Source organism: Myotis yumanensis, unplaced genomic scaffold (genome assembly GCF_028538775.1).
Source record: "Myotis yumanensis isolate MYYU_CA2020_CCGP unplaced genomic scaffold, mMyoYum1.0.hap1 SCAF_2, whole genome shotgun sequence".
NCBI lineage: Eukaryota > Metazoa > Chordata > Mammalia > Chiroptera > Vespertilionidae > Myotis > Myotis yumanensis.
The window spans coordinates 105,039,960-105,047,118 of NW_027223753.1; the positions used below are offsets into that span (position 1 = coordinate 105,039,960).

The 7,159-nt window shown below is 45.9% G+C and overlaps 1 pseudogene; it reads right to left on the bottom strand.

The window, feature by feature from the left end:
* Window positions 1–1,467: 1,467 nt before the first annotated feature.
* On the bottom strand, window positions 1,468–6,410 carry LOC139002527 (RNA-binding protein 43 pseudogene; annotated as a pseudogene).
* Between the last annotated feature and the right edge of the window lie 749 nt (window positions 6,411–7,159).

Sequence of the window (7,159 nt, forward strand, 5' to 3'; positions counted from 1 at the left end):
CGTCCCTACCACACTGGGGCCGTTTCAACCTGACCGGGGTTGTCCCTACCACACCGGGGCCGTTTCGACCTGACCGGGGTCGTCCCTACCTCACGGGGGCCGTTTCAACCTCACCGGGGTCGTCCCTACCTCACGGGGGCCGTTTCAACCTCACCGGGGTTGTCCCTACCACACCGGGGCTGTTTCAACCTGACCGGGGTTGTCCCTACCACACCGGGGCCGTTTCGACCTGACCGGGGTCGTCCCTACCTCACGGGGGCCGTTTCAACCTCACCGGGTCGTCCCTACCACACCGGGGCCGTTTCAACCTCACTGGGGTCGTCCCTACCACACTGGGGCCGTTTCAACCTGACCGGGGTTGTCCCTACCACACCGGGGCCGTTTCGACCTGACCGGGGTCGTCCCTACCTCACGGGGGCCGTTTCAACCTCACCGGGGTTGTCCCTACCACACCGGGGCTGTTTCAACCTGACCGGGGTTGTCCCTACCACACCGGGGCCGTTTCGACCTGACCGGGGTCGTCCCTACCTCACGGGGGCCGTTTCAACCTCACCGGGTCGTCCCTACCACACCGGGGCTGTTTCAACCTGACCGGGGTTGTCCCTACCACACCGGGGCCGTTTCGACCTGACTGGGGTCGTCCCTACCTCACGGGGGCCGTTTCAACCTCACCGGGGTCGTCCCTACCTCACGGGGGCCGTTTCAACCTGACCGGGGTTGTCCCTACCACACCGGGGCCGTTTCGACCTGACTGGGGTGGTCCCTACCTCACGGGGGCCGTTTCAACCTCACCGGGGTCGTCCCTACCTCACGGGGGCCGTTTCAACCTGACCGGGGTTGTCCCTACCACACCGGGGCCGTTTCGACCTGACCGGGGTCGTCCCTACCTCACGGGGGCCGTTTCAACCTCACCGGGGTTGTCCCTACCACACCGGGGCTGTTTCAACCTGACCGGGGTTGTCCCTACCACACCGGGGCCGTTTCGACCTGACCGGGGTCGTCCCTACCTCACGGGGGCCGTTTCAACCTCACCGGGTCGTCCCTACCACACCGGGGCTGTTTCAACCTGACCGGGGTTGTCCCTACCACACCGGGGCCGTTTCGACCTGACTGGGGTCGTCCCTACCTCACGGGGGCCGTTTCAACCTCACCGGGGTCGTCCCTACCTCACGGGGGCCGTTTCAACCTGACCGGGGTTGTCCCTACCACACCGGGGCCGTTTCGACCTGACTGGGGTGGTCCCTACCTCACGGGGGCCGTTTCAACCTCACCGGGGTCGTCCCTACCTCACGGGGGCCGTTTCAACCTGACCGGGGTTGTCCCTACCACACCGGGGCCGTTTCGACCTGACCAGAGTCGTCCCTACCTCACGGGGGCCGTTTCAACCTCACCGGGGTTGTCCCTACCACACCGGGGCCGTTTCAACCTGACCGGGGTTGTCCCTACCACACCGGGGCCGTTTCGACCTCACCGGGGAATGACCTCATTTTTAAATAAGTAAACATCAGAAGAAGATCCCATGTCAATGTGTGTCTTATAAAAATTAATCAGAACCTGATGGCCAGAACTTAGTTGTTCATATGCCAACTTAATATTTCTTTTCTCTGTTCCTTTCCTTCCAAATCTAACCTCTCTTTTCTAAGCTCAAAGTGAGGAACATGTGAGTGTTTCTCAATGAAATATTTTACACGTTTTTCATTGTTTGGCTGCAAACCATCTTGAGCATTTTATGCAAATTGTGGTAATTTCACCATCCACTCTCTCCTGAGATAGCACATGAAATCTTTCCAATGTGCTATCCTAAAAGCTGATCTTTTTCAGGTAAAGAAAAACATGTGTCTCTCTTTTCCTTGGCTCTATTAGTACATGTCTAGCAGTCTGGGGTACTGAGGACCTGGGTGACTCCAAAGAGTTACTACTTCTCTGTAAACTCCTTTTGGGGCTCTCTTTACTCCACTTTTCCCCTCACTGATAAAATTCCTGTTTTTTTCCTAAAAATATAACTTATGTTAATAGCAAAGATTCTTTGAGCTTCTTGATAGCCAGAAATGATCCTTGAACAGAGATTCTTCAATTTTGTTCCAAAGGACTGAAGCATAAACTTGGAATTTTCCTTTCTAGGTACCTCACCAGACTTTCCAGAAGGACTTGACCATTAAAAAGAGAGATCAAAAAATAGCATTTACAGCCTGGCCAGTGTTGCTCAGTGGTTAAGCATCGACCTATGAACCAGGAGGTTCTATTCCAAGTCAGGGCACATGCCCGTGTTGTGAGCTGGATCCCCAGTAGGGCAGCGTGCAGGAGGTAGCCAATCAATGATTCTCTCTCATCATTGATGTTTCTCTCTCTCCCTCTTCCTTTCTGAAATCAATAAAAATATAAAAATCTCTCTTGCCTTCCTTAAAAAAAAAAAGAATAGCATTTATGGAACTCAAGACCTTTTCACTACACTAAAATGATAGACTGAGTTGAATGGATCTAACCTTCTCTGCTAAACAGTGTTTCTTTTTTTTGATGACATTCTCTACAACTTCTTTTTTCTTTGAATGTTGCATAGGCAACTCCCTTGGTTCTTGCTGGATATATCACATCTTCGACAATTCTGCCTTCATTCTTAATATCTTGGAAGAGACTCTGCACTAATGTGATTAGTGGTAGATCATTAAAAAGGCCAACCAGCACACCATCAACTACAACCATTTTTTCAGAAGCTTTAAATTTATTGACATTCAAAAACTGTCGCCTAGAAGCTCAAGCTCATGGCTCACAAGTATTCCTGATTTCTCTTATCCTTGGCTCTATTAGTACATGCCATAGCCACACAGCACAGTCTCTCCAACTCCACCTCTACCCTCCAGATCCTGATCTATGTCAATTTTATTATTAGTCTAGTAGTCAGGTTGGCCCTCCTGAGTCAGACCTCTCTGGATTCCCCTGGCATAGTAAAAATAGACACTGCTCCCCTATGCCCAGGTTTGGACTTGTTGACATGACTGCCAGCCCTTCCTGGGCCAAGGTTCCAGAAATACAGATGTTATAGACTGAATGTTTGTGTCCCCAGAAAATTCATATATTGAAGCTCTATCCCTCAATGTGATTGTATTTGGAGATAGGACTCTTCAGAAGTAATTCAGTTTAAATGAGGTCCTAAGGGCAGAGCCCTGATTCAATAGGATTAGTGTAATTTTAAGAAGAGACACCAGAGTTCTCTTTATCACTGTGCCCTCACCTGGTGAAGAGAGAGAATCTTGTGCCTTTTCTTACAGGTGCAAGGTGCAAGGCAGAAACAAAGCCATTACCTGGAACCAAACTTTGCAAGACCTTGATCTTGGATTTCTAGCCTCCAGAACTGTAAGAAATAATTTTCTGTTTTTTAAGATATACAGTCTGTTGTATTTGTTATGGCAACCTGAGCAGACTAAGACAAAAGAGTAGAACATATGCCTGCCTCACAGTGTTCCAAGGAAGACATAAAACTATCACTGGCTTCCAGGTGTATACCAATGAGCACTTTAACAGGCTGTCACACCCATTATTACAATAGATTCTAATTGAAGACTCAAGTGGTATATTGTGATACTCATTTTACAAAAGGGGAAACAGGAGAAGAAAGGTGACCTCTGCAGTGTCATTATGGGGGTCAGGTTACCCAGACCACTGTTCTTTGCCCAACACTAAGCTGCTTTCATAGGAATCATCACACCATTATGCCATTTACAAATCTGATAAAAGGTTTCAATATTTCCACACAAAGATCAATAAAAATGTTTAAAGCAGAATGTAGAGAGTGCCTGGGAAGGCACATGAGCTGATTGTCGGCTGAGTCCAATGGCGTTGGAAGAGCCGAGTCCTGGAAACATACCATGCCAGAGGCAGGTATGTTGTCAGCCTGACCCTAAGCTCAGGTGCCAGGGGGTGGGTTTCATTATTTAAGTTCAGCCAGGGGCAAGGAACGGATGCAATTATCCAGGCTCAGCCAGGAGTGACAATTAGAAAGAAGCCACAAGAATGAAGAATTACAGCTTTATCTTTAACCATGCTTTCACATAATTCCCTTTGTCTTAAACTCTAGTAAAACTTCCTGGAATCATGCTGTATATAATAAACACGCCGCACCAGCTCTGGGTCACTGTCTTTCCATCAGAGCACAGCGTCCCACCTGGTCCCAGCTTTCACTACTGTCTCTGTGTGTCTTTTTTTCCTTTTCTAAATCCCCAGCCACCCCTACTCAGGACTCGTCCACTCTCTAGCTGTGCTGGTCGCAGTAAAGAGAGAAACCTTAGAGGAGAATTGCTTACATTTTGCCCTTAAGATGACAGATGAGTTTCATCTTGTAAGCCAATTGTTGATTTGTTGGCAGCAGCAACCAATCCTGTGCATTAATTCTAAGATCAGTTATGAAAGACTACCTAGACTAAGTAGAAAGGCATAGGAGCAGGACGTTGGGTGTATGGCATGCAAACCTATGGTTACACATTCTCTTACAAACCCCAGGACAAATCAGAGTCTCCATGGATGAACAGAGAGCTCTGCAGGAGGAAGACAAAGTCTTACAAACAAGATTGGCCAAATACATGTTTTCTGGGAATTCTTCCTTGAATTACTTCTTTCTGGTAGTCTCTCTCTGATTTCTTATTCTTCTTTGTCATTATGGAAAGCTGGGGTCTCAAAACCAAGTTCTAAAAGAAATTCCTCATCTGAAGTTTCATATAGAAGAGACTGAGTGTCTGAGGGACAAGTTCTTCAAGATTTTGCAGTAAATGCAGATGCAGATTTCATGACGGATTAATGATGAGAAGAAAAAGTCATTCTCAACACATTATCAGCAACTGCTTAATCGCTGGTAGAACAACAGCAATTTCCACCATACTTTTTTCCACACCATTGTATGCTTTTGCCTCCTTTGTCAAATATTAAATGAGCATAATGGGTTGGTTTGATTTCTGGGGTCTCTGTATTGTTCCATTGATCTATATGCCTATTCTTGTGCCAGTACCAGACTGTTTTGATTACAATGGCTTTGTAGTATAATTTGATATCTGATATTGTGATTCCTCCAACTTTGTTCTTCTTTCTCAAGATTGCTATGGCTATTTGGGGTCTTTTTAGGTTCCATATGAATTTTTAGTGTATTTTTTTCTAGATCTGTGAAATATACTGTTGGTATTATAATAGGGATTGCATTGAATCTGTAGATTGCCTTGGGTAATATGGACATTTTAATGACATTGATTCTACTAATCCATAAACTTGGTATATTTTTCCACTTGTTTATCTCTTCTTCTACCTCTTTTTTCAACATCCTGTAGTTTTCTCAGTACAGGTCTTTTGCCTCCTTGATTAAGTTTATTCCTAAGTATCCTAATTTTTTGTTGTTGCAATGGTAAAAGGCATTGTTTGTTTAGTTCCTGTTTCTGAGAATTCACTCTATACTAATAAAAGGGTAATATGCTAATTAGACTGGATAGACTGGATGTCTTCCTGAGATCCTTCTGGACAAAGCTACGGTGGTGGGGACAGAGGCAGAAGTGGTTAGGGGTGATCAGGCTGGTAGGGGAGAGCAGTTAGGGGTGATCAGGCCAGCAGGGGAGAGCAGTTAGAGCAGTTAGAGGTGATCAGGTAGGCAAGCAGAGTGGTTAGGAGCGATCAGACAGGCAGGCAGGTGAGCAGATAGGAGCCAGCGGTCCCAGATTTCGAGAGGGATGACCAGCAGTCGGACATCCCCTGAAGGGTCCCATATTGGAGAGGATGCAGGCTGGGCTGAGGAGAATCTCCAAATTTTGAGCACTGGGCCTCTAGTCTATATATATAAAAGCCTGAATGACCGAACGACCAAATGACTGGTCGACCGGTCACTATGATGCACTCTGACCACCAGGAGGAAATGCTCAACTACTGAGCCAAAATGAGTGGCAGCAGCGGTGGCAGGTGCAGCAGGGCTGGGATGAGTGGAGCAGCACAGGCTCCTCCCGGCCATCTGCTGCTTCATGTACTACTACATGCCTCAGGTCACGTTGGATTGCTGATTTCTGCTCAATCCTCACAGGCCACAGGTCGAAACTGGCAGTCCAACATGCTCTGAGGGGTCCCGGATTGTGGGAGGGCACAGGCCAGGCTGAGAGATCCCACTGGTGAATGAATCTGTGCACCAGGCCTCTAGTTGGTATATAAAAAAGCCATCCATTTTGGGGTGTTGACTTTGTATCCTGCTACATTTCCAAATTTATTTTTTAAATGTAGTAGTTTTTTGGTGGCGTCTTTAGAGTTTTCTATGTAGAATATCATGTCACCTGTGAACAATGAGAGTTTTACTTCCTCCTTTTCAATTTGATGCCTTTTATTTCTTCTTCTTGTGGGATCACTATGGCGAGGACTTCCCTATGTTGAATAAGAGTGGTGAAAGCTGACATCCTGTCTTTTTTTCTGTTCTTAGGGAAAATGGTTTTAGTTTTTGCTCATTTAGTATGATGTTGGCTGTAGGTTTGCCATATATGACCTTTGTTATGTTGCGATAAGCTCTATTCCCACGTTGCTGAGTGTTTTTATAAAAAATGGTTGTTGGGTTTTCTTGAATGTTTTTAATGTGTCTATTGATATGTAATTTTTGTGTTTCAATTGTTTATATTGATTTGCAAATATTGTACCCACATAGCATCCCCAGAATATATGCCACTTTTCTTGGTGTAGGATCTTTTTAATATATTGTTGGACCAGTTTGCTAATATTTTGTTGAGGATTTTAGCATCTATGTTCATCAGGTATATTGGCCTGTAATTCTCTTCCTTTGTAGTGACTTTATCTGGTTTTGGAATTAGGATAATGCTGGCTTCATAAAAATCACAGACATTTCAGAAAACTGGGATCTTAAGCCAGCCAAAGGAATGACATTTCAATTTTTCACTTTTATTTTTTTATTATTATTTCATTAGCTTTTTTTTTTTTTTTTTTTTTTGCTTTTTGCTTTGTTCTCCTTTATTTTGCTTGTTCCTTTATTTCCTACTTCTTTTCACATTATTTTTTCAACCACGTGAGCAGCAGACACTTGAGCGGCAAGCTCTTAACCAGGGAGCATCAGCCCCGTGAGCAGCCTGCCTCGAGCCTAAGAGCAGCAGCCTCATGTGGCCTGCCCCTGTCCAAGGAGCAGCAGCTGAGTGAGCGG